At 53.1% G+C, this 27,808-nt stretch overlaps 1 protein-coding gene across 8 annotated transcripts in view; it reads right to left on the bottom strand.

Moving 5' to 3' along the window:
- Nucleotides 1-27,808, bottom strand: part of LOC105467558 (tetratricopeptide repeat domain 7B) — a 273,670-nt gene that overhangs the window by 11,452 nt on the left and 234,410 nt on the right. The gene's annotated exons all lie outside the window — the stretch shown is intronic.

Here is a 27,808-nt window from a genome sequence, read left to right as displayed (position 1 = left end):
CAGCCGGAAGGCTGGCCTTCCCAGGCCAGAAGCTCCACAGGGGCCAGGTCCTGGTGTTCTGGCTGAGGGGAGACGTCCCCAGCCCCACAGCCCCACACCTCCTGCACACCTCTGCCCGTCAGAGCTCCACCGTGGGGTGGGACTCAACGCTGCCAATCACTCAGTCCCTCACTGGGCCAGTCGAGAGCAAGTTGAAGGACCTTCTGGGTGCCAGGCAGGCCCACCTTCCTCTCAGTAGGTCACAAGTTCTGGGCAGGGACAGATGTGGGGCTGGTTTAGTCATTTGGCCCATTTTACTCAGCACCGACCCAGTTTCCCCGAAGGCCAACCCCAGGTCTTCCTGAGAGCCTGTGCCTATCTAAGCCTCATACACAGCAGGTGGCCGGGGCCTGCATGCGGCCCTCTCCCCAGTGACATGATGGCTGCCACTGTCACCGGGTGGCCTCCAATCCTGTCCACCCCCAGGCTCTCAGGTGGGGACAGAACATTCATGTGGCCACTTCACCTCCAGAGCCACAAAGGCCACTGACGTGCTGGTCCAGGAACCCACACAGAAGGGCAGTGCAGGAGGAGGGAAGGCACCTGCAGTGCAGCTCCCGGGGACACGCTGCCTTAAGCCGGGCATCCTTCCGAGAGAGACCAGCTCAGATGAAGGAAGAGAGCTCCAGAGGACGTGAGTGGGAGCCCAGCCCCCAGGCTGGACACCTTTTCCCGTCTACCGTGGGCCTGGGGTCGGACACGGAAGGCACATCTCCTCCAGTCCCTGTGGCTCCCACCTCCCTGCTCGAATGTCAGAACCAAAACTCGGAGTGGCTGCTTCCTCACTCCCTTCAAGTTAGCCAAACAAACGCCCCCAGTTACCGGCAGCCAGACCCAGTCAGACATAGGGGTGTGGAGCCCCAAAGAAAAGACTGAAGCCCAAAGAACCTAACGAAGGGGGGTGATGCTTTTGTCTGGGGCAGGGACAGGGGCTGTGGTCTGGGCGTAGGCCAGACGCCCCAGGGCGCTCTTCCTCAGGGAGTGTGTGGAGTATTCCAGGAGGGAGCAGCGGAGACCCCCAGCATGCCCTCTCAGAGCACTGGGGGGACCACGGGCTGCAGCACAGCCAGAGGCAGCCCCGGGTGCAGCCCCTCTGCTCACTCAGGACAGCTGATGGCGGCAGAGGCTGCGCTCTCATGGGGCCCCTTTTCCAGGTCAGACATTTTATCTGGAGAAATGTGCCTTCTGGGGTTCAGGCCTTTCCAGCATTGAACTCAACTCAGAAGGAAACAATACTCATTTTTTTTTCCCAAAAATCTCTTATTTTTCTAAGCCAACAGCCAACCAGCCATGGAAGCAGAACTCCACAGGGTTTGGGGGTGCCTGGGCCCTGGCTCTCCAATGCACAGCCCCTGCTGCTTTCCCTGATGGGCAGCGCTCCTTCCAGGGACCAGGAGCTTGTGACTTCCCTGGGCAGCCCACACCGTGAGTGGACAGTCTGAACTGTTGGTTAAATGTGGAGCCCTCATTGTCCTTTTCATCGAGTCCCCATGCTTTGAAGTTCTCTGAGTCCTCTGGAACCACGTGGAAAAGGCCCCTTCTCTTTGCACCTGATGGGCCTTCAGGATAGGAAGAGCTTTCAGAACAGCGCATGCTCCCTCTCTGGGGCCTTGGAGGAATGGCAGATTCAGACCTCCCGCCCACTCTCCCCCACCTCCCTGAATTCTGCTGCTTAACACAGCTCCTTGAAGAAGACCTGGCCATGGGTCCAAATGAAGGCTCTGTTAAGCCCCAGGAAAATATGGGCATGGCTTTGACTTTTGTCTTCTTTTTAAAGCATCTGACTGGCAGAATCTCATAAAGCTGCTTTCTTCCAGGATGATTTGGAATATTCTGGAGGAGTTTATTCTGTAATTAGCAGTGCAAAGTAATGGGCTCTCAGGCAGTAAACGCCAGCAGCTACGGTACCAGCAGCCTGGCCAGAAGCCAAAGGGCTTGATCAGCCTTGTGTGAATCTCACAGAGTTGGCCCCCAATTTCCCCTTGGCCTAATTTCTTTGAAACTGGGTGCTTCAGCATTGGTGCTGAAATATCCACAGGCTGTGGTGGCTTTTAGACTAAAGAACAGTTGCTGGCAATTGGTGGGACATCCGGAGAGGGACCGCAGCCCATCTGCCAGCAGCTTCTGAGCCCCAAAGCCCCAGAGTCCCCCACCTACTCTGCAGCAGGTGTCCAAAGGGTGGTCAGGGCGGCAGTGAGCAGGGCATGAGAACATCCCCCAAAGGACCAGCCCTCCTATTTGATAGGGGAGCAAACAGAGGTCCAGAGAGGGTAAATGTCCGCCAAGAGCACAGAAGTGAGTAAGGAACAGCATCCGGGTGTTTGGGTTCCGGGGGTGGGGCTCTGTTCGCTCTGCTCCAACCAAAGCAGTTTCTAGTTCTTTCCTCCCCTCTACAAACAAAAGTTGAGCACCTATGGGTGTTCTGGCACCAGTGGCCCGGCGCTGTGCCAGGTGTGGGGAACTCAGTGGCACAGGCTGCCACTCCGGCCACGCTCCTGCCCTCGCTCAAGGCTTGGGACTGGAGGGGCTGGTTTGCTGTGGGTCCTGCCCCAGAACCTCAGTCATTCACGTGTGTAATCCCAGCATCTGCCACAGACAGAGCAAGGCCTATTGGAAGGAGGATGAGGGAGGACATTCCAAAAGAGACAATACGACGTTCTCTCCACTTTAAACAAAGAAGAAGGTGGAAGCTCAGGGTCAGGGTGCTCGTTCATGGCCACACAGCTGACGAGGAGGAGCTGAAACTTCAAATAGGATCTGATGTTTCTGCTCCAAAAGCTTCCTGTGAACAGAGGTCTGACCCTGCGCGTCTGATTATGCCTGGAGTGGATCGGCTCGGTGAATACACCTGAATGATCTGGGGCAGGCTCCTAGCTCTCGACAGCCCTGCCTGGAAGGTCTTAGTGGTGACAGGGTACCTCACTCCAGGTCAGAAGGAGGGCAAGTACCTGGTTCGGTTACCAAGCCAGGTGGACGTGGGGTGTCAGAACCCAGGTTTTGTGAGGACCCACTCAGGGCTCTCTGCTCCATGGCAGACTACTGAGATCTCTAGAGAGGGCAGCAGGCATTTAGGGACCAGGAAACACATTCCAGAGTCCTTCCCTGATGGTCAGCTGACTCTGGACCCCACGGCTCAGCACTCCCTACACCAGCCTGCGGGAGAAGCTCCAGGGACATGAGAGTGATGCAGCTGACTTCCCTGCTGTTCTCTGTCACTCTGCCCAGCACTGCAGGCCTTTCCTCCACCTGGTGGCTGCCAGATTCCAGGTGAGCCAGACCATGGGCTCTTGAGACCCAGGTGACATAAGAGGACCTAGGGAAGGGGGATGTTTGGTGGGGATGTCTACCTCTGGGTGGCCTGAAGAATGGCTGCTCTGTCTCATGTCTGCTGAGGGATCCAGGAGGGTAATCTAAAAAGCAGCCCCTTCACAGTCTGGATTCTGCTGGGAGGATAGGATGGCATGGGGACAGCACAGTTCCCTTCCCTGCAACCTGCACCAGCGCCATTCTTCCTACTGTGTCTCCAGACCAGCCGCCTAACCCAGAGTCCTTTTCCTTGCCCTTGGGATTAATGGTGTGGTGATTTTGTGAGTCAGGAAAGAGAGGGAGAAATGGCTGTAAGAACAGAAGGATGACTTGACCTCAACATCAATCATCTCTCAGCTCCTCTCTGACTTCAGCCCTGGAGAGACCAAGGGAGGCATCTGCCTTCTCCTTGGAAAAGAGCATGAAGGCAAGCTGAGAGCTGCCTCTGCCTAGCCCTGGGAGTGGAATCACTTGGTCACCCTTGTGTCCATGCACCTGGGTGCTGCTGCAGGCAGGGTCGCCAGGGACCCGTCAGGGGAGGGTGACGGGGAATCCCGGTGCCCCGGGGTCCACGTGAGCTCCCTGCCAGCTGCAGCCTAAGGCATAGCACCCACAAATTCAGCGAACACACTCATAGAAGCGCCAGCACAATCACCTCCGGCGCGCTGCGTGGTGCACTGACCTAATTGAAAAAGTGTCAGGCCAGCAAGTCCCATGTAACATCAAAGGACAGTCAGTGAGAAAGGAAGGCCAGGTCCACTGGCTGCAGCACAGGCTGGGTGGGGGCCCTGTGGGCGTCGAGAGGAGACAGGAGGAAGCCTTGGGGTCCCCAGCAATATGTGGGGACACCAGGCATCCCCCCTACCCTGAAGCCTGGGCAGTCCTTGGTAACATCAGAGTCTCCAGCCTCCCCTCCCCCATCTGCCGTTTAAATGACACGCTTTGAGGCAGTGAGTTTTAGCTCAGAGGCTGGCCGGAACGTGGCGGTAGCTGTCAGCTCATGGGAGGGAGGAAGCTTGGGTCCTGCTGCCGGGGGACCTGCTGCACGCCAGCCAGTGTCTTCTGTGGGTGCTAACACGGCCCCTCTTGCTGGTACTTTTCCACTGGTAATGGGCAAGAGACTCCTGTTCACTTATTTCTACATTTCCCTGGTTGACTTATTTATTTATTTTTACCTATCTTCCCCAACAACAAGTCAGGCAGAGACCAACGACACAGAGCAGCCCGGAAGGCGGCGCTCCCCCATGGCCCGGCTGATCATCGTGGTGGAAAGTTTGGTGCTAATCACCCACTAGAGACCCCTCCTGCCCTCTGGGGAAGCCAGGGCCCCTGCACATTGGGGAAGGTGGCACTGTGCCCCAGGTCATGTGCGCCAGGCCGAGGAGATGCAGGCGTCAGGGACACTCTGCGGAAACTTGGCCCGACTGAGGCACAGGCTTCCCCTGGGGTCCTGGACCACTGCCTCCACAGGGGAGAATAGCAGGCCCAGGCAGAGGCTGAGCTCCCCCAGAAGCCAGGGAAGGGGAGGATACGGGCAGGGGTATGACCCCAGGGCTCTGGTGGGGGAAGTGTCAGACCTGGAAGTGTTGGAGGGTCTCCATGGTCAGAAGGCCATTCCCATGTGGCCACTGCAGTGCTGCACGGGGAGGTTTCCTGGGAGTCCCAGGGCCTGAGACAGGGGGTCCTAGAAACTCTGACCCCACTCCTTCCCAAAGACCCCGACAGAGCCTCATCTGCCCTCTGCTTCCACCTGTCCTCAGGTGGGGCGGGGCAGGGGTCATCCCTTTGTGAGGGGCTCACTGTACTCAGGGCTGACCTTTTATCACTGAACACTGGCAGCTAAGGCCTGTCCCCAGTTATCTCAGCGAGAGGGCTGAAGGCATGCTCCCCCTGCAGGAGAGCAGGGCTGGGAGAAGTCATGCGGGGCAGAGGGCGATGCTCCCACACCTGCTGTGTGACCTCCATCAACTGCCACTTAGGCAGAGGCTTCTCTCTCAGCCTCAGGGTTCTAATCAAGAAAATGAGACAGTGAATTCTAGGGTTTGATCTCCAGCTGAAAATTCTAGGGTTTGATGAAATCTTCCACCCAAGGAATATTTTTTGGAGCACCTACTATATCCTCAGTGTGCATCTGTTCTTCTAGGATTTGAGTGGCAGTGGCCAATGCAGCCAGGGAGGGCTTCCTGGAGGAGGGTCCTTGGCAATTCAGCCTGCAGAAGCAGAGGCCTGGCTGGAGTCCCCACCTCCAGCAGCAACACTGAGCTCAAGCAAATGGCAGCCCTGGAACCCCATTCCCCGCCTATGCTCGGGGGGAGGGGGGGACGCGCCCCTGCTCTGGTGCTGCCTGGGGCGTGGGGCACTGAGTAGTGCAGCCCAACTTTCTCCCTGACTCTCTAAAGGCAGGGAGCAGATTGGAGTGGTGACAGAGGATGGGCTAGTGGGGAGTTCTGGAAGGCAACTGGATTTACAGGAAACTCTGGAAAGCTCAAAAACACCAGTGGTGCAGAGGAGAAGAGCTGCCAGGCTCCTGAAGACAGGGGCTCATCGCTGCATTTCCTGATACCTGTGTGGTCCTGAGGACCCAGCAGACACTCAATAAGTGTCGCTGGCTGAAAGTCACTGCAGTCCCTGGCACGTTCTTGGTATACCGTCGGCACTCGATAGATGATTATGGAAGGGGTATTATCTCCCAGCTCTGCTGCAGCCGCACCTGCCGTCCAGCTCAGGGTCCACTTGGGAAGGCCAGCCTCCGTGCCAGGGTGCCCCTCTGGCCTGGCATGGCTGCCTGGGTGGGCAATGGCAGGTGGTCCCCAGCAAGGCTGCCAGACCCTGGCCGTGAAGGCTGCCTGGGGATGTAAGCCCTGTCTAGACCTCCATGGAGAGTGCCAGCTACACAAACAGCTGCCAGGACGACCCCTGGCCAAAGCCCGAGTTTCAACAGACAGGGTCTGAGAGGATGGGCTCTGCTTTGGGGCTGCCCCCGCCAAGCCCACCCTGGGCGCTGCTGGGCAGCAGCTGGAGAGGAACTGTTTTTTCCACGGCCCCGTGTGACATAAGGGCCGGATGATTCACTACCTGCCATGGCGAGTCCGGTCATTTTGGCGAATGGCTTCCCCCATCACTGCCAGGGTTTGGCATTCACTATTTTTCCATTTTTAAATAGGAACAAACAGAAATGATAAGACACCTTCTGATGAAGGGAGGCCTGGAACTGATAGGCCTTGGAAAACTTTTTTCCACAAATAACAAGAGAATTCACAACCCCAAAGGGCGGGGGGCCTCCCCGGCCAGCTCGCCTCTGCTCTGCCGGCCTCCGTTCACACCGCGGGCGATTCTAGTGCATTAGTGCTGATGAACACCGGTTAGTGAGGAAAACAGAAACGGGCAGCTTGCCAGAAATGGGGACGTTCACTCCTGGAGTTTTTTACAGACTTTCTCCCCAGGGTCCCCAGGGCTTGGCCCCAAACTCAGGCCCAGGGTTGGAGCAGAGGAGACAGCGGACAGGCAGGGAACACTGTAGGGGAGTAACTGCTGCCTGGGAAACTGCATGGGGCACGGAAATAATGTTTGGGTGATGGCAGAGATCCAGCCCGGCACCTTCTTTCCTCACACAACTAAGCTCCTATCAGTTACCACTTCAATATGGAATAATTCAGTATCAAGAATACAGCCATTTCCTCAAACTCTCCAGTCAGCTGTGATGGGCAGGGCAGGGTGATGTGACCGCTTACCCAGGCCGGGCAAACGCGGAGCTTGGAGGATCCACCCGGCCACCTGCCATGTATGGGTCAGTTAACAAGGAGCCTCTCCAGCCTCCTCCGAAGCCAGAAGCCCTTGCAGGGGTTCACAAAACGGGTTCAGGGGTGGGGGCTAAACAATGACTTGAGGGAGACCAGGAAATTGGAAGAGTAAAAGCAACAGCACATATTGCTTCTGCAGCGCTCACAGGAGTCTCTGCAAATGTAGTGGTGGCTCCGTGCCCAGGGGGCCCCAGAGGTGGCTGCTTACAGCCAGAGGGCACTGGCGGGGCAGCTCTGGCTTCTCAGGAGCTGAGATCAGCCTCCCTGCAACCCACCTGGGCACCCCCTTGCTCTCAGATTGGGACACTAGGTGGAAAAGCAGGCCCTTTCCTTCTCTGGAGAACAGGGAAGGGGCAGACGTGTTACGAGGCCCTGAAGCCCACCCTGCATGGACTCGCGGTGGGAGCTTCTGTGCGACACACACGATTCTCACAGCCACTCTGTTTTGGGAGAAGGGAAGGCACAGAAGACTAACAGCTGCCGGGGACATCCTATGTGCTGGGCAGGTGCTAAGAACCTGTTGAACCCATATGACAGAGCTGCTAGGTTGGAATTCACTTCTGTATTACAGAGGTTAAATCACACGGCCACACGGCCAAGGTCCTACAAACTGCTAGCATATGGCAGAGCTAGAATTCAAACAATGGGCTCTTTTGCTCCACAGTGCATGCTCCCCCACCATGCTACCCTTCCTGCCACCATCCTGGGCAACTCCAGGGCTCGTTCCTTCCCCCTTGGCCCCTGTCCAGCGGATCTGTCTCCCTCTGGAATGGCAGACAACCTTCGTCAGGTCTGTGCCGTGAGCGCCATGCGCCCCAGGAGCCCCGGGTCAGGGCCATTTGGCACTGTTCTTCTCTGCCAATGTCTAGTGCTCTCCTGACTCTGCTCCCGTCTCCTGTGCCTGCCTTCCCCCCATCATAGTTCAAACCATCTGAGTCCAGCAGTGTCAGCAAACTGCCTCTCTGAAAGAGAAAAAAGCCTTGATCTGTGGCGCTTGCCAATTTCCATGGTATAAACACTTCCATCATGGCTGATTCGACGCTACTGATGTGACGTCATTGTGGGTGGAGCCAGGGAGCAGTGACAGGAAGGGACAGACTGGCTCCAGCTGCACTGCATGCGCTTGTGAACCAGCAGGACCTGCAAGAGGCCCTGGCACTAGAGCAGAGACCACACAGGAGACACAGGTGACACTGGATGTTGCAAAACACACTGGTCCCAACATCCAAAGCACACTGTCGTCTTGATGGTTGAGGGGAGCAACACAAAAATACTATACTATCCTCCTCAGTGTTGAGGATTCAGAAAGGGACAAGAAATACATTTTCTTCTATCACAGAACAACGGAACGAGGAGAGGCTCACAGCATCATTGAAACATCCTCGGGACACTTCCCACATCTAGAAAAATGAGAAGGCTCTGTCTCCTCCCATTCAGGCTCCAAACGGTGGCTCAGCAACACAGCCTTCTGAGCTTGATTTCCCTACAGCCAATTTCCTTGTAAACTGGGCTGTGTCCATGTCATGCTTGCTGGTGGGTGTGTGGGCGTCTGAGCGGCAGGAGGGGTGGCTGGTGGGGGCTGCTGTCGGCAGCGAGGGTGAGATTCTAGCTGGCTTTCTTTAATCATTGCAAAGGCAGAAGCAGATTTGTCACCTTTGTGTAACAGACCAGGCAGCAGGTAAAGAACTTAACAGCTCGTGGGAGTTCTAATTAGAGAGCCAATTATAACTCAATTGACCTGCCTTGCTTTGAAAGGCCTGGAAAAATGCATGTTGTCCTCAGGAAGAGGCAGCTTTTGCTTCTAGTTTGTTCTGGGAGATCCCCGCAGGGATCGCTCACTTGCGCTTTGGTTCTGGCCCCATGCATCTGTGTGGTGCGGGGTGCCCTGATGTAGAGAACGAGAGAACCTGCGGGGACACCGATCCCTGCGGGGAGGGGTCACTTCCTGCAGTGGGCATGCTTCGCTCCTCTGTTTATGCAGAAAGACGCAGCCTCACATCCCACTGGCTCCCCCGAGGGGCTGGGCCGGCAGCTTCTGCTTCACTTGGAAGGTCACTGGCCAGCATTCAACTGGATCTAATCAAGACTGAACTGGCAAGGGTGGACCCCAGGCGTACTATACATGCGTGCACGTGTGTGTGCACGTCCAAGACTCCTTTCAGGAGCAGTCACTGTTGTCATGGGCTTGAGGTCACCCACTGTCCCCTGAGGGATAGACACCTGGCAAGAGAATCAGGTCTCAAACAGGCATAAAGAGGGGACACTTCACGTTTCTCCTGAGAACCAAGGCGTGGCATTCGTTGTTAGACACCACTGAAGTCCCTCTGCCTCACACATGTGATCACATCTAATTTTCCCACAGCCTGGTGGGATGAACACCATCGTCTCCACATACAGAGGGAAAAACTGAGGCCCAGAGCCTCGACATAACTTGCCCAAGGGCCCCAGCTCCTCCCTGTGGAAGCCGTCTCTAATTCAAGCCACTTCTGCTCCTGACACTTATCCAAGAGTGATTTTGCTGAGACCCTTCCTGTGCACGGTGGCTTCGCGGACATCACATAAACCATGGCAGGGAACAGGGCTGGCTACAGCCCTAAGTGGAGAGCAGAGTGGGGCTGTGGAAACAGGAGGGCTGGTGAGTCTGGGAGAGCCAGCCCCAAATGCTTGCTATAGCTGGGATTAGCAAGGTGGATTGAAAAAACTGTGTGAACATCAGAACCTCCCTGTCCTCGGAAGCCTCATTTCCCTCCTGCTCCCCAAATGTGGGGGCTCCCAGGGCTCTGTCCTAGGCCCTTTCTCTTTCCTACTCTCTGGAATTTATATCTTAGGCAGTCTTGTCTCTTCCTATAGCTTTGGGTACCATATACCAACTGCTGCTGCTCCCAAAACCATTGCCCCAGCCTGGCCATGCCCCAACCTCCAGACCTACCCAGCCACATGGCTGGAAGAGGCAGCCCTTCCAGGAAAAACCCCAGTCAGCCCACCTCCACACAGCCAACCAGACTTGACATCACCCTTCGTTCCATACCTGCCCCTCCCTCTGTGTCCCCCCAGTTGGTGAAGGCGTCTTACCCATCCAGGCTCCTGAACCATGTGCCTGAGTCAGCCTCAAACCCTCTGGTTCCCTCGCCAACCCTTTTGAAGTCTCCTTTTTCAATACTCCCACCTTGGGCTGTCAACGTGTTATGATAAGCTGAGTCCAGACCTCAGTGTCTCTTTCCGCCTAACCTATCCTCCACAGCTTCCAGAGCAATCTCTCTAAAATGCAGACCTGATCATGTTCACTCACCTGTTTAAACTGTATCTTGAAAAAGTTCCAACCGGCAGAAAAGCAGCTAACATAATGAACATCTCTAGACCTACCACCTACATTTAACAACAGTTCATCTTTTCCATATCTGCTTCATCTGTTGGGGGCAAGGGCTAGTATTTTAAAGTAAATTGCAGGCACTGTGACATTTTACCCCTAAATACTTCAGGATGAATCTCTAAAAAATAAGGACATTTCCTTATATAACCATGTAACCATATCCTACCTAACAAAATGAGCAGTACCTCCATTCCATCACCCACTAGCCTTTCCACACTCAGACTTGCCCGAATGTCCCATACACACCTCCAAAAGCTGGCTTATTACCTCTGTCAACTCCACCTGTCTTCCCACTTGTGGAAAGTCTGCGCCTCTACTCAGCTGCCAGCACTTGGCCCACAAACCCCGAGCACAGACCCGCACCCCCCCACCCCTACCCCCACCGCACCATACCCTGCACATCTGTCTGTCAGAGTCTCCTTGACAACCCTTCTACTCACTTGTATATGTTAACGTCTCTCCCTATAGACTTCCAGTACCAGAGGGGAGGGACTAGGACAGAGTCATGTTTACACCCTCAGGTCCTAGTCCAGTATTGGACTCAAACTACATAACCTTACATGTGTCATCCCATTTAATCCCTCCAACAATCCTAGGAGGTTGCTATGCTGAATCAACAACTGGTGACTGAGTAAACGTGATGCTTTAAAGGTAAAGCTCGAAGGACACAGGCATGCCTCGGAGCTCCCGCAGGCGCAGCTCCAGGCCTCCACAATCAATCAAATGTTGCAATCGAGCAAGTCCCAGGAACTTTTTGGTGTCCCAGTGCATCTAAAAGGTGTGTTTACGCTACAGTGTAGTCTATTAAGTGTGTAATAGCATTATACCTGACAAAATGTGCGTAACTTAATTACAAAATATCTTGCTAAAGAATGCTAACAATCATGTGACCTTCACCAAGTGATATGCTTTTTGCTGGTGGAGGGTCTGGCCTCCATGCTGATGGCTGCTGACTGATGAGGGTGGTGGATGCTGGAAGGTGAGGCGCTGGGGCAGTTTCCTACAATATGACAACAGTGGTTACAATAAGACTCACTGATGGACCCTTCCTTGGACAAAAGAGCTCTCTGTAGCATGCGATTCAGCTTAACAGCATTTTACCCACAGCAGAACTTCTTTCAAAGTTGGAGCCCATCCTCCCTAACCCCGCTGCTGCATTATCAATCAAGCTGATATCATATTCTAAATTAAACAATGTTCACAATGTCTTCACCAGGAGTAGATTCCATCTCACAAAAACACTTTCTTGGCTCATCCATAAGAAGCAATGCCTTATCCATTCAAGTTTTATAAACTGCAGTAATTCAGTCACGTCTCCGGGCTCCATTCTTGCTCTCTTGCTATTCCCACCACATCTGCAGTTGCTTCCTCCAACAAAGTCTTGACTCCCTCAAAGTCATCCATGAGGGTCAGAATCAATTTCTTCCAAACTCCTGTTAATCTCGATATTTAGACCTCCTTCCATGAATCATGGATGTTCTTAATGGCATCTGGAATGCTGTATCCTTTCTAGAAGGTTTTCAATTTACTTTGCCCAGATCCATCAGAGGAACCACTATGTCAGAATTACTCCTTGATCCATGGGCTGTAAAGTGGATGCTGTGTTAGCAGGCATGGAGATAACAGTCATCTCCTTGTCCAGCTCCATCAGAGCTCTTGGGTGACCAAGTACATTGTCACTGAGCAACAATATTTTGATAGGAATCTTTTTTTCTGAGTAGGTGTCAACAAGGGGTGTAAAATAGTCACTGAACCATGCTTTAAACAGGTGTGCTGTCATCCAGGCTTTATTGTTCCATTTACAGAGCATAGGCAGAGTCAATTTTGCATAATTCTTAAGGGCCCTAGGATTTTCAAAATGGTGAATGAGCAGTGGCTTCAACTCAAAGTCACCAATTGCATCAGCCCCTAACAAAATAATCAGCATATCCGTTGAAGCTTTGCAGTCAGGCACTGACTTCTCCTCTGTAGCTATGAAAGTCCTAGATGGCATCTTCTTCCAATAGGAGGCTGTTTCATCTACCTTAAAAAACTGCTGGCCGGGCGCAGTGGCTCATGCCTGTAATCCCAGCACTTTGGGAGGCTGCGGTGGGCGGATCACGAGGTCAGGAGATCGAGACCATCCTGGTTAATACAGTGAAACCCCATCTCTACTAAAAATACAAAAAAATTAGCTGGGCTTTGTGGCGGGCATCTGTAGTCACAGCTACTTGGGAGGCTGAGGCAGGAGAATGGCGTGAACCTGGGAGGCGGAGTTTGCAGTGAGCCGAGATTGTACCACTGCACTCCAGCCTGGGCAACAGAGGAAGACTCTGTCTCAAAACAAACAAACAAACCAACAAACAAAAACTGCTGGGCTGGGCACAGTGGCTCAGGCCTGTAATTTCAACACTTTTGAGGGGCAGAGTTGGGAGGATTGCTTGAGGCCAGGAATTTGAGACCAGCCTGGGAAACACAGTGAGATCCCCATCTCTACAGAAAACTTAAAGAATTAGTGGGTTGTGGTGATATGTGCCTATAGCCCTAGCTACTTGGGAGGCTGAGGCAGGAGAATCACTTGAGCCCAGGAGTTCGAGGCTGCAGTGAGCTATGATTGTGCCACTGCACTCCAGCTTGGGAGGCAGAATGAGACCTCAATAAATAAATACATAAATAAAAATCTGTTGAGTGTAGCCACCTTCTTAGCTGGATCTTCTGGATAACTTGCTGCAGCTTCTCTAGTTGCACTTTTTTTTTTTTTTAATACTTTAAGTTCTAGGGTACATGTGCACAACATGCAGGTTTGTTACATATGTATACATGTGCCATGTTGGTGTGCTGCACCCATTAACTCGACATTTACATTAGGTATTTCTCCTAATGCTACCCCTCCCCTCTTCCCCTACCCCATGACAGGCCCCGGTGTGTGATGTTCCCCATCCTGTGTCCAAGTGTTCTCATTATTCAATTCCTACCTATGAGTGAGAACATGCGGTGTTTGGTTTTCTGTTCTTGCGATAGTTTGCTGAGAATGATGGTTTCCAGCTGCATCCATGTCCCTACAAAGGACATGAACTCATCCTTTTTTATGGCTGCATAGTATTCCATGGTGATTATGTGCCACATTTTCTTAATCCAGTCTGTCACTGATGGACATTTGGGTTGGTTCCAAGTCCTCTATCTGCACTTGTTGTTTCACATTGCACTTTTCTGTTACTGAGCCATCTTCTTAAACCTCATGAACCAACCTCTGCTAGCTTCCAACTTTTCTTCTGCAGATTCCTCCCCTCTCTCAGCCTTCAGAGAACTGAAGAGAGCTGGGAACTTGCTCTGGATTAGGCTTTGGCTTAAGGGAATATTGTGGCTGGTCTGATCTTCTATCCAGATCACTCAAACTTTCTCCCTGTCAGCAATAAGGCTGCTTTGCTTTCTTATCATTCGAGTATTCACTGGAATAGCACTTTTAATTTCCTTGAACAACTTTTCCTTTGTATTCACAACTTGGCTAACTGGTGCAAGAGGCCTCGCTTCTGGCCTGTCTCAGCTTTTGACACGTCTTCCTCACTCATTTCTAGCTTTTGATTTAAAGTGTAAGGTTATTAATTGTCCTCATTTCAATATTACTGTGCCTCAGGGAATAGGGAGGTCCAAGGAGAGGGAAAAAGATGGGGGAACAGCTGGCCAATATAGCAGTCAGGACCACATTTGTTAAGTTCGCTGTCTTATATGGGTGTGGTTCATGGTGCCCCCAAACAATTACAATAGTAACATCAAAGATCACCATAACAGATGTAATAATAATAAAAGAATGTAAAATCTTGTGAGAATTTCCAAAGTGTGACACAGAGACACACAGTGAGCATGTGCTGTTGGAAAAATGGCACTGACAGGCCAGGCACGGTGGCTCACGCCTGTAATCCCAGTGCCTTGGGAGGCTGAGGTGAGCAGATCACCTGAGGTCAGGAGTTCGAGACCAGCCTGGCCAACATGGAGAAACCCTGTCTCTACTAAAAATGCAAAAACTAGCCGGGCGTGGTGGCAGGCGCCCAGCTACTTGGGAGGCTGAGGCAGGAGAATTGCTTGAACCCGGGAGGCGGAGGTTGCAGTGAGCCAAGATCGTGCCACTACACTCCAGCCTGGGGAACAAAAGTGAAACTCCGTCTCCAAAAAAAAAAAAAAAGGCACTGGTAGATTTGCTCAATGCAAGGTCGCCACAAATCTTCAATTAGTAAAACATGAGTATCTGCAAAGTGCAATAAGGCGAAGGGCAACAAGACAAGGTGCATCTGTGCCTATACCCTCTTCCTTTGCAAGCCCTTGGGGTGACCAACTAGTTGATGTTCTGAGAGACTCAAAAAAAAAAGAACCAAAACACTAACACCTGGAAAGGTATTTTAAGAGACAGTTGTTACATAAATACCACGCGGATGAGAAAAGGGAGGAAGCCAGCTGGAGGAGGGAAGGGAGAGATCACGTGTCGTCCATCAGTGAACGTGGTGGGCAGTAAACTAGGCAAGGCCCATGGGGAGGGGAATTTCCTATGGGGGCAAAGTGGTCTAGAGCTCAGGAACCCTGGCAGAGGCTCCCTTTAGCTAAGGAGTTCTCTAAGGGCTTTTCCAAAGCTCTCAGAGACTTGGAGCGTTCTGGACATTGGAGCCCTCAGACCTTGGTTGGTTTGGTCCATTCTCTCCTTTCCCCAGGAGATTGCTGAGGCCTCGGGGAGCCAGGTAACAGGCAAGGCCACCTCCTGCCCCCAGACCAAGCGCTCTGGGTGGAGCTTCACACACTTGCACTCTCATTCCTTGGTCAGCTGCACTCATCAGGTTGAAAGCGGGGTGGGGCTTGGAAGCGCAGGCCCAGGATCCACAGGGCCCAGAGCAGGCATTCGTGGATCTGTGCAGGAGAGAGAGGCCTGCCTTGGCTCCAGGTCAGCACTCCCCAAGAGCCTGAGGGTTTGAGACTTGGTGATTCTTGGTAGATCTGTCTTCCTTCCTCCTAAGCAACCCCACCTTGGCAACATGAGTGCCAAAGGCTGACCTGGAAACTTCTCTGTATCCAAGTGAACTCGTCTATCGATGCTGAGGCTGGCGACTCAGGCACATCCTGGGCTCAGGACAGCTGTGAGTGCAGGCATGCCACACGGTGGGGAGAGACAGATCTAGGCAGGTAAGGGGCAAGAGGAGACACAAAGACTTCTTTCTAGTGGAGAGCAAGAGAAAGGTGTCAAGCTCAGTGGATGCTGCATGACCACTGAGACCCAGAGCTGGGGCCGTCTGAGCCTCAGGGAACAGTGAGAAATTCCACCCGTCCATTAGAGTGGAGACAAAGTTCTCCAGGGCAGCATTGGCCCTGCAGGAGTTCAGAGAGCCGATCTCTTTTACCTCCATCCCCACTCCCATCTCAAGAAGGCAGGTGCTAGTCTCCCGTTTTACAGATAGGAAGATTGGACATGAAACCTTCAAAAGTGATGGAGTCAGGATTCCTGGTGGGTTGGCCACCCATTGCTCTGTGCCCTTGGTGAGTCCCTTCCCCTGTCTGGCCTCCGCTTCCCTATCTGTAAAAGGGGGTGATTAGATTAGGTCATTTCAATGGGATTCTCAGTCTGCAACGCCTTTAACTCTCTGGTGAATGTCAGGTCCAAAGGTTTCCATCTGCAACCTTGATGCTGGGAGAGACTTCTTACAGGATATTCTCCCTAGACCTTTGGGCTCAGCGATTTAAACTCAGTCTGAAGGTCCAGAGCACACGCAGGGTTGACGCGGCCCAAAGAGAGCCCCCGAGCCCTCAATGGGGAGTCTCTGGGACCAGCACTACATGGTGGGAAAGCAATTCAGGCCCAAGATGGCCTCGAAGCAGCAGGCCCAGTTGGCCCAGAATGTCACATTCTGAGTGACAGCCATCCCCTCTGGCTGAGTTCAGAGGCAGGGGTTGTGGGGGAGGGGGTGGCTGAGGAAGCAAAGGCAGCAGCAGGGCTAAAATCCAGGGAGGTGGGAAGTAAGGAGTGGGAATTCGGGACCAGTATCCGAGAACACTGAACAATGCACAGAAGTGAAAACAAAAGGCCTGATCCAAGCTGGGAGCAAAGCAGGAAGGCGGTGGAACCTCAATATCAAATCACACTGAAATAACGGGGCAGAATTTCCAAGAATAAATGGTTTGGCGAGAGTATGTCAGATTTTAAATGATTTTAGATCATAATTACTAATGAAAGACTGAACTGCAATTAGTCATCTAAGATTCCAAGACAGAAAACAGAAATAAACACAGCATTCATTTTTTCCTTAAGCTGAAGCAAAGGAATGCCTAGTGACAAAAGGCGCCGCATGCTTGCGTTTCAGAGCCTGCCCTGGGCCCATGAGGCTTCTGGGTCCATGGCTTTAGTCCTCGGTGAGGACAGGGTTGCCTGGTGCCATGCCTCCCTGGCCAGCACTGAGAAAAATGCTGCAGTGGTAGGAGAAATCCAAGCACCGAGCAGAAAATGTCTGCAGAGACTATCCCTGCGCCAAGTGATGTTGCTTTGAGCGGGAGGGTTGCTGGGGAGAGGTGGGCAAGTCACCAACCAGGAGCCATGTGGATGGACGGCAGAGGTTCTTCCTCCCAGTGACATTCCTTTTACTCCAAGGAGGACACAGATGCTCAACAAGGAGAAAATGTTATAAGCTAAAAAAGGGCAGTTTCAAAAGGATGTGAGGAAATAGCTTACATCATAAGAAAACTTTCAATCACCTGGTTCTCACCTCACATCTCTTCCACCAGTACCTCCCCCCACTCAATCCTCTCCACTGGGTTTGCCTCTCTGATGGGATCTGACAGGCTCATCTTTAATTGGTTATTGCCACCGCTATCACCTGCAGCCTCAGAGACAAGGTGGCAGGCACTGCAAACCCAGTGAGACCGGCGTGGTCTCCATATCTCCTCCCTAGAGGAGCCCACCCTCCTAAGGCAGTGGTGAAAGCCATGAAAAGGCCTTGGTGCTGCGGAAAGCAGGGGAGGCTGCTTTCATCTAGGTTTGGGGTAAGGGTGGAGGCAACAGAAGCAGCTCCCTCTCCCTGGACCAGGATGGGAGGAAGATCCTGCCTTGCACGGACACCGTGATCACAGTCTACAGAGGGAACCCCCGTACGCAGGGCTGAGGCTGTGTCCCAAGTCACCATCCGGGGACGAGAGTGTGTCCCAACAGATGACTGGGGAGTGACTAATAGAAACTCCACTAGCTGAGAATTCATCTGACCTGAGGGAGGAGGGCTTGGGTATCTGGGCTTGTTTTTTTTTTTTCCCCTCCCAAGCAGAAAATGATACAGGGGTGAGAGGATCAGATTGGCCCTAGGCCAGAGTGATGAGCCCCCATGGCCCACTGTCGCGTTCCCTGGCAGGGTGATGAGCCCCCACAGCCCCTTGTCCCCTTCCCTGGCGGGGTGATGAATGCCCATAGCCCCTGTCCCATTCCCTGGCAGGGTGGTGAGCCCCCATGGCTCCCTGTCCCCTTCCCTGGCAGGGTGATGAACCCCCACGGCCCCCTATCCCCTTCCCTGGTGGGGTGAAAAGCCCCAAGGCCCCCATCCCCTTCTCTGGCAGGGTGACAAGCCCCCACGGCCCCCTGTCCCCTTCCCTGGCAGGGTGACGAGTCCCCCACGGCCCCCTGTCTTGTTCCCTGGTGCTCCCAAGGGCTGAGGCTGTGCCTTTCTTTGTTCATCTGTAACCCTGGGATGCTGGCAGGGAAGCTCTGGGCTGAAGGGCTAAGTGATGGTGGTGAATTTGGGCCCCAGAAAGGGGCTTCCCACAGCAGAGGGGGTGCTGCTGTCTGGACCTGTGTGGCCCCCGTCTCTTGGCATCTGTCATGTCAGCACGCTGGACTCGGTGCCCCAGACCACCTGGGGTGGCCGTTTCAGCTTCGGTGTCAGGCCTTAGGGCCTGATGTCTAGCCTAGAGGGCAAACTCCTCTGGGGAGGAGGGCGAGAGACAGCACAGGGGTCTGGCCCAGGAAAAGTGCAAATCCTTATAAATCATCATTTTGGTTTCTGGTTGGGAACTCAGTCTGTCAAGAGCGTGATTAATGTGAGTCTGTTTCTCAGAGGGGGATCCTCTCTGAGTGAACTGAGAGAACAGAAGGGCCAGGCCTTGGAGTCCTGTGAAGCCAACAGACACCTGCGCCTGGACACGCCTGCGCCTGGACATTACTGCGCCTGGACACGCCTGCGCCTGGACATTACTGCGCCTGGACACGCCTGCGCCTGGACATTACTGCGCCTGGACACGCCTGTGCCTGGACACGTCTGCGCCTGGACATTACTGCGCCTGGACACGCCTGCGCCTGGACATTACTGCGCCTGGACACGCCTGTGCCTGGACACGTCTGTGCCTGGACATTACTGCGCCTGGACACGCCTGCGCCTGGACATTACTGCGCCTGGACACGCCTGCGCCTGGACATTACTGCGCCTGGACACGCCTGCGCCTGGACATTACTGCGCCTGGACACGCCTGTGCCTGGACACGTCTGTGCCTGGACATTACTGCGCCTGGACACGCCTGCGCCTGCACACTCCTGCGCCTGGACACGCCTGCACCTGGACATTACTGTGCCTGGACGCGCCTGCGCCTGGACACGTCTGCTCCCGGACATTACTGCGCCTGGACATTACTGCGCCTGGACATTACTGCGCCTGGACGCGTCTGCTCCCGGACATTACTGCGCCTGGACATGCCTACACAGGGACATCACTGCCCTCAGGCAGGTGCCTGCTCCCTGAGCCTCTCTCAGCTGTCATTGCTCATGTGGACAGACAGCAAGCAGCCAGGAACACACATGTGGCCAGGGGAGACTCTGCAGGCTCCAGCAGGGCACTGTTCCACAGCAGTCCCTGTGAAAGGATAGTGACGCCCATGCCTCCCAAATGGGGTACAGAGTCTGACAAGGAAGAGTGTGCTTGGGGACAACAGGGCTGAGTGTATGAACTCAGGGCTGGTGGTGACTGCCTCCACCAAGGGCCCTCAAGCACAGGCTCTCCCCCAGCCTGTTCCCATGTTCAGCCCGGAGCGAGCACTGCAGATCAGCCTGGGGACCTGGCTGGGCCCAGCACACTGAGTGACAGCCCCACTTACAGCCTAACTGGGCCTCCATGCGGTCCGGCTTGTAATACACTGACATCCCGCTGTGCTGGAAGGTTCCATTAATCAGCCTGACCAAGCCTCGTGGTCTCATGTCAAATCACATGGCTGCATCATCCAATCCTGCCTCAAAGTCATTTCCCGCACTCATGGTAAGCAAAGGCTGTGCCAAGACCAAGCCAGCAAACACTCAAAGCCCTGCACCAAGGCAGGAGCCCTGGCTGGAGAGAAACAACTACTTCTGATGACCTCTGCTCAAAATCCATGTAAGGGAAACCACTTGGGGCTCTGGGGGCCTCTTGTCTGGAAGATGGGATCAGGACACCTGACTGGTCTGCTTACAGGTGTTGCTCTCCTCTCTCCTGCCCCCCCTGCCGCCCACCACCTGCCCCACACCTGGTCAGTGCAGGCCACTGAGCTGCCTCAGGCATGGGGCCTCCCCTTGAGGAGCTTCCAGTCAAAGGCAGATCTGCAAGCAAAGACTTCCCTGTTGGTTCACCCAAGGCTTCAAGAGAGGAAAGTCAGGGGCTGAGGACCCCTCTATGGGGTGGTGGTGGTCAAGAAAGGCTTCTCAGAGGAGGAGACACTTGAGCCAGGCTGCCCTCCAGGCTGGGGACCCACTCTCACCCTGGCCATGGGAAGGGACCATCTCTCCCGCACAGGGAGGCCTAGTTCAGGGCCCTCCGAGACCCACCAGAAGCAACGCTTTCTATCTCCGCCTGGGAACAAATCACCGCAGGGGCCTCCACCAGTGCACTCTCCCACCCTTTCCCACCTCAAAAACCCGGGCCCTGGCTCCGCAGAAACAGGTAGCAAGTCACACTCAAAAGTGAAGCATCGTGCTCGCGGCCGACCACGCGCCGAGATATATTCTCATTTCGGCTCCTTCAACCAGTGAAAGTCAGTCACGCTGGTGCAGAAAGGGAAGCTCCACGGGGCCAGGAGATGACTCACTCACTGTCAAACAGACACAAAGGAGCTCCCAGCCCAGGCGCGACCTGGATTACAGAGAATGACAGCGACCCTCAGAGCTGATATTTGCGGAGTGCGAGGCACCCTGCTAACTCATGTAACCCACACGGCAACGCCACCGGGCACTGTTATTACCCCCATTTCACTGTCGAGAAAAATGGAAGCACAGAGAGATGAAGGGACTTATCTCAGGGTACGCAGTTAGTAAGCGACACAGCTGGGACTGGAATCCAGGCAGCTGGCGCCAGCACCATGCTCCTGATCTTTACACTGTCCTGTCACCGAAGCTCTGGACTCCTAAGGGACCACACCAACATACGATCTCACGACTTTCTTGTTCTGCTTCTGCTCCTAACTTACAAGTGACCTGGGGCAGGTCACCAAGAGCAGGGTCCCCATTAGTAAACAAGAAAGTCCCTTCTCACTGTGTACTAGGAGAGCACACACAGCAGACACGGCATATGAGGCTTCAAAGTTCTTTGTAGAGAAAAGTTATCCTTATGCCAAGTATCAATAATTGTTGAAAGAGCTTCACACAGCTACCAAAGAGGCTAAAACTCTCAAGAAGCTATCAAGAAGTGTGTGTCACTGGACAGGAGACAGAGCAAAGATTGAAGACGAAGTGTCCAGTAGGAGGCATCCAGTAGGAGGCACTACTTTGTCCTCGGCACTGTGAGTTGGAACTGCAGTAATAGCGAGTAAAGGGAACAGAGAAATGAGGGCCTGTGCACTTTTCAGGTCCTCTCAACAAGCATGGGAAGGCGGGGCACTACATACTTCATACGCCTTGCTCTAGAGGAAAATAAAGTTATTCTCCTCAATTTGGAAAGCATTTTTTAATTATGAAAGAAAACAAGATACAATGAACAGATGAAAGGGCCTTCTCACTAGACTCATGAAGTTTTGTTTCCTGCCAGTGATTCTTTCTAGGTATGGAAAGAAAACTGATACTTCGGATGAAAGAGATCCACCTCTAAAGATGGCCATTTGAAAGGGGAAGGGTATTTCAAGTCTATTTCATCAGTTTAATTGCGCCTGGGCCTTATCCAGAGGAACAGAAGGGATCAAAAGATGTCTCTTGAAGACGTTTCTCCAAGGGAAAACTGCAGATGTGCTGACGCGTGAGCCTGTCCTGCCTGTCTGGATCCTGGGTGGCCCTCACTAGGCTGATGGATAAACTGCACAGACACACAGGCACTGAGCGCCAGTCTCCGGAGGAGCCCTGGGAAGTTCATCACCTTCATGCTGAATCTCTCCTCCCGCAGGGGCACAAACTGGAAAACATGGTGCTAACTAAGATAAGAAAATAGGAGACAGCAATTTTCCCCAAATCTCAATGAACAGATGGACAATTTAAAATATGGGAGAGAGAGAAAAACACCAGTGTTTTATAATTCAGCAGTGCCAGGCAAGCCGAAGCTCACCTCTTTCCCTCTCTGCCATCTCTTCCAGCTCATCACGCGCAATGGAAGAGATGTTTCCACACAGTAAACAAGCATGTAAGCTGGAAGACAGTTTAAAGAAAGTTCCGACTTCAGGTCCCTCTTTGAACTTCAGAAGAGCCGCCTTCTCAGAGTGGTGTCGTTAGTCAGCAGTGCCATTAGTCAGCCTTTGGAGCTGTTAAAACAACTGAACACGTCGTCATAATCCACAAGACATATCCACTGCACCTCACATCGTGGGGCCGTCTCCCAAACCTACCATCAATCTGCTGTGCCTTCGGGTATTTCGTAAGAAAATGCAGTTTTCAAACAGCTCAGCCAATCTCTGCAAGTCTTCTGCTACTAATGTAGTCCCTTGAAATAGAACGGCAGCACCACTCCTCAAGTTTTTATATTTGATGTTATTCCAGATTTCTGATGTTTCAGAAAACAGAAGATCATAGAGGAACTCCTCAAAGACAGCCTGTATATGAAACCTTTAGCCCGCAACCATCTTGATTGAACTGGGAGGTTTTCTTGTCTCACAATCCGTCCACAGAAGACAAATGAGCACTTTTGGGCCCACCATGCCCGGAACAAAAAGCCTGTTCTATTATTAGATTGACCCCTTATGGTAACCTGAAAAATGTGTTTTTCCGCCAAGCAGCACTCCTGATCCGAGCTCCCTGCCAAATGCTTCCCACGTTCCACTCCACTCCAACCCACCACCCCTAGGACCCCTCCAGATGAGGCACATGGCCCCCAGCACACTCTTTGGGCCAACTGCCTCGGCCCAGCCCCTAGCCACTGCCCGTCTCTCCTCCCCATCACTTTCACCTTCTGCTTGGTGGGCTTCACAGTGGTCTTTTATCACTATTTCCTTGGGGAGGGGGCGGGGGGTGGGGGGGGTGCGTGAAACACAGCGCCTCTGCTATCTTCTCACAGAGGGCTGATGGCTTTCTGTACCTTTCCAGGCCCTCAGCCTTGTCTTGGAAACTTCATTTAAGGGGATGGCCCCTTCCTGCTTTTAATCTAGATTTCATCACTTCTCAGCATCGGCTGTGAAATATCATGGCCTCTGTCCTAGGCCTGGGGAACGCTCAGTCTGCAGGCGGATGCAGCAGTTCTCCCCCTTCCCCCTGCGGGGTGGGGGCTCCATCTCACTGCTGTCCCCTGATGCCCTTTCCATGGTTCTCAGTGCACACTCCCTCTCCTGCTCACGGTCCCTCTCCGGCTCACGGTCCCTCTCTGGCTCACGATCCCTCTCTGACTCACGGTTCCTCTCCTGCTCACGGTCCCTCTCCGGCTCACGGTCCCTCTCCTGCTCACGGTCCCTCTCTGACTCACCGTCCCTCTCCGGCTCACGGTCCCTCTCCTGCTCACGGTCCCTCTCCTGCTCACGGTCCCTCTCCGGCTCACGGTCCCTCTCCTGCTCACGGTCCCTCTCCGGCTCACGGTCCCTCTCCTGCTCACGGTCCCTCTCCGGCTCACGGTCCCTCTCTGGCTCACGGTTCCTCTCTGGCTCATAGGCCTCTCCAAAGCTGCCTCACCCCACTTCACTCCACTTGCTGTCCACTCCACCAAGCCCTGGCTGACCCCCGCCATCTGCTTCTGCTTCACACCTTTTCTCAACCTGTCAAAGGGACTGGAGGCGGACCCGAGCCTCCTGCTAATATTCTCCAGCACGCATTTGTTCCCCAGCAACACTTCCCATCCCGGCCTTATCAGCTCCCCTCCACACAACCTCCTTGGCTCCCTTCCATGTTCTTCTCTCTCCTGAAAGCCCTTGTTCCCTTCTTACTTTCCAATCTCACACTTGCCCTTGAAAGCTTAGGCTGACATTATCAGAGGGCAACCAGATGTCCCTGTTTGCACAGCCTGTCCCTGTCCTGGTGATTTTGTCCTTGGCCTGGGAATGACCGTCCAGGGATGCTGGTTCTCTGCTCCTCAGTCCACCATGAGCCACGCTTCTCTCCTCTCCCCACCCCAGAACATGGAATAACTGCTTTGGAAAAAGTTGCTCTATGCTTCGTTAATTCATTTTGCATACTGGGAGCTAAAGGCTTTTTAACATAGCACACGAATAAATGTAAATTTATACACTATGCAAAAATAATATAAAAATATGCCTTTAGATTTTCTGGAAAAAGTCTGGTCAGTCTATGAATTCCTCCCCTTGTCAACAACATTACTTGGTAACTCCTTATCCCTCTAGCATGCTGCTTCCTTAATACCTGCCCATCCTCAGCAATCTCTGCCTCCCTTGTCTTGTGCTAACTCATTATTGCTGATAAACACATGATTTCTCTGCTCCCTTCTCACTACACATGAATTTAAACACAAACATGAAGGCTAAGTTATTAGAAGATCGTACGATTCCTCTGGGGTTGAATTTACATTTCTCTTGTCAAGTCTGTCCTCCGATTTACCGTTCATGAATACTAAAGTCACTCTTGCTTTTTAACAATACTAACAGGCTTGCATTTCTGCTTAAGCCGGAGCCCTCCTGCCAGCTGGTGATCTGGCATCTGCTGCCACTTACAACTCCTGGCATAACTGTCCTCTGCCGTCACAGCAGCCACCTGACCACCACCTGTGACACAGACGAGGCTTCCTTCTTAACAGCCCTCACTGACTGCTTGTCCGCCAGCTCCTTGCCTTCCTCTCTGAGCATCAGGGCTGCTGCAAGCACACTTTCCATCCTCTCCCATGACCCACGACCTGCCTCACGCTTGGCTCCTTCCCTTGGAGCCTCCGTGTTTGGCTCTTTGATGCTCCCTAGGGCTCTGTTCTTTAAACTCCTTCTAGTCTTGACCTTCTGACCCTGGCCTCCCTGGCCGCCCCCCTTGCCACTCTCCCTGCGTGCCAGGCAACTGTCAACGCTCAGCTCTGTTTCCGCTGCCCTCTGCCACACAGGTCAGGGGCCCTGCCTCCTCCCTGGGGCTTGACCTGGTAAGACAGCCTCTCCTCTCCCTGCTGGCACCTTCCTCTTAACTCAGGGACTTGCAAACCAATCCACCTTCCGTGAGGGTAGAGACAGAGCCTTTTGTGACTTAGCAAGAGATGTCAGTTCTTGGGTTTTAATCTGTCTCTATGATGTATTGGTGCGAATATTATCCCCATTTATATAGCTGAGGAAAATGAGGCACCGAGAGGGTGAATAACCTGTCCAAGGCCCCACAGCGAATAAGAGCCAGAGCTGTGATTCTAACCCAGGCCAGCCTGGCTCTGGGGCCTCCTCCTGGGCCTCTAGAGTATACACGAAGGCCCCTTCCTCCCTTCCTCTATCCAAGGCCACAGAAACACAGCTTTCCTGTGCAGCTTGTAGGGAAGAGGACAGAGAGGGAGTGTGACGTCTCAGGGCTGAAGAGCCTATGGGGTCCAGGGGCTGCCCCTCCACAGGCATGAGAGGGTCCTGCGGCACCAGTGGGAGGGGGACGTGCCCTTGGCTGCATGGGGCTCCCCCTGGCTGTGGGCTGGGCTCTTGGGGGCAGGCTGGGGAGAACACAGGCTGGGTGCATCATTTAGAAAATCACCAAGAAGGCGTGTTCGAACTACCTTCGGGAGCCACACTGAGCAGTCACTGGGCAAAGTTTCTGACTGCAAGACAAATCTGTAGTCCCGCTCTTCTCAACCTGCCTCCAATCCGGATGGCTTTTCACTGTCTCAGGATCCACTGAGAGAGCTTTTAAGAGTTTATTATGATGACCCCTCTCTACTGGCAAGACCTCCAAAGCAGCTCATGTCTCTGAGCCTCGTAAGGCGCAGCCATTGCTGATGGACCCCGCAGGCGGGGCTCACCACGGCCCTGGTCTCGCTCACCAGCTCCCTCGTGCCAGGTCAACTGCTCGCTCCTTTCAGAAAGGAAAGCGCCTGGCATGTGTCAGGCATCTCAGGTGTCTTGAAAAGCTCCAAAGGTGAAACAGAAAACTCTCCTGGTGCGATTTTCCTATTTGATCTTTTGTCTCATGTGTTCCCCTTGGGGATGAACGAGAAATACTTTCCTGAATGATTCATAGGCCCTGAGGTGGAAACATGTAGCCTCTTTTTAATAAAAAGGCTGGGATGTGGCGGGGATTGTACCTCTTCTGGATGCTGTCAGCAAAAGCACAGAGACCTGACAAGCTCTTTACAAATTCCTCTTCTAATAGTGAGACAGAAATGAAAAGCCACGTCATATTTTTAATCAAACAGTCTAACATTTGGATAATATGTAAAATTATGTATAAATCTGTATGGGGCTACAGAAAACTCACAAAGAGAAGCTGGAAAAAATTAAGTAGCTGTAATTATGGTAGGGTTTGATTTCTTTTTAAAACTGAAAATGACTGTCTTCAGTTTCCTATTTCATGAGCACCTACTAGGTGCCAGGAACTCTGCTAGGATTATTATGTAAATCAGTTCATTCTTTCTCAACATCCCACTGGGGTAGGAGGCCAATCCACCGAAACACACCAAGGCGCCTAAAGGTTACATGACAAGTCCGAGCTTCCCCAGGAGTCAGGACCAGGGCTTAGTTCGAGTGCACATGTAACTCATAAGTAGACACTCTTTCCACGGGGCCTAATTCCCAGTGCGTCAGCATTCTTCTGCTGGAAACCAGCAGTTAGTGCCCAGCCCCTTCTACATTTTGCAACATTACTATGAGAAATGGCAAGATAATGAAGGCTTTGGGATGCTTTGGGGAACATTTTACTTATTAGTTACAAAACCACATCCTATTAGTCTTGGACAGACACAGCCTGTCTAGTCAAATGCCTTCATTTTGCAGAAAGGACACTGAGGTGCTGAGAGCTTAGGGGCCTTTCCTGAGGTTAAAGAGCAAGCAGCTGATGTTGCCGGGACCAGAACTGTGTCCTCAGACTCCCTGTCTCTTTCCATATCACACTCTTCTATATCACACACCACCACCTGGTTATGGGTGCTAAGCCTCCACGGGTACAGACACAAAGGGCCCTGAGCTTTATAATAAAAGGCTCTTCTTTCCTGCAGTTCATGACATCAGCGATGTCTACTGCTAGAAATGAAACAACAGTTCAGAACTAAAGCCCAGCATGCAGGCCCAGAGAACGCGGCACAGCTTTTCACAAGCTCCTCAGACCTTGGTAACTTGTGAGTTTCAATTCAGACCCTCGCAGGAAGATGACAGAGGACTGGTGAGGCAGCTGCACTAACATACGTTCATAACAGACAGAACCGCCTGAGCGAGCAGTCTCCCCTCCTAACTGAAACCGACACGGCCAGGTGGCTGGCTCCAGGGTCTCTCAAGAATGATCCATGGCAAGGGGTGGGGGCAGCAGGGCAACCCCAGGCTTCTGGCCCAGGCTATAGATGAAGGATGTGTGCTCGTGGTGTGCCGCCACACCCCCGCACAGCGTGGACACTGGGGTGGCTCATCTGCCTCCCACCTCTCAGGGCAACACGGCCAAACACTCCCGCTGGTAGGATGCTCCCTCCCAGCCAACGGCCTCAGAGACATGCTGGAGTCTCAGGCTCCCTTAAGGGAAGAGAGCCTCTCAGTTTGTAAAGTGTTCTGATCCTTGTCCTGAAGTCTCCCCGGGATGTGGAAATCCCCAAAGGTGGCTACTGCAAGCAGCGCAGAGGCTGAGATAGCAGCCGCAAAGCCCCATGGCCACAAGAATATCTTTATCAAATCCAGAGCCACAGGGTGGCTTAGACCGCTGGCCAGGAGACCACAGCACCTAACAGGACATCCAATATGGCTGCTGAGGCTATGCACAGCCAACTCTGGGGGCGCCATTTGCACAAACTATGGTAGAAACAGTGCTCCCTGGCTTCAGGCCATGTGACAG

This window comes from Macaca nemestrina, chromosome 7 (genome assembly GCF_043159975.1).
Source record: "Macaca nemestrina isolate mMacNem1 chromosome 7, mMacNem.hap1, whole genome shotgun sequence".
Taxonomy (NCBI): Eukaryota; Metazoa; Chordata; class Mammalia; order Primates; family Cercopithecidae; genus Macaca; species Macaca nemestrina.
The sequence above is the reverse complement of the archived record's forward strand: the minus strand, read 5'-3'. Positions and strand labels throughout refer to the sequence as shown.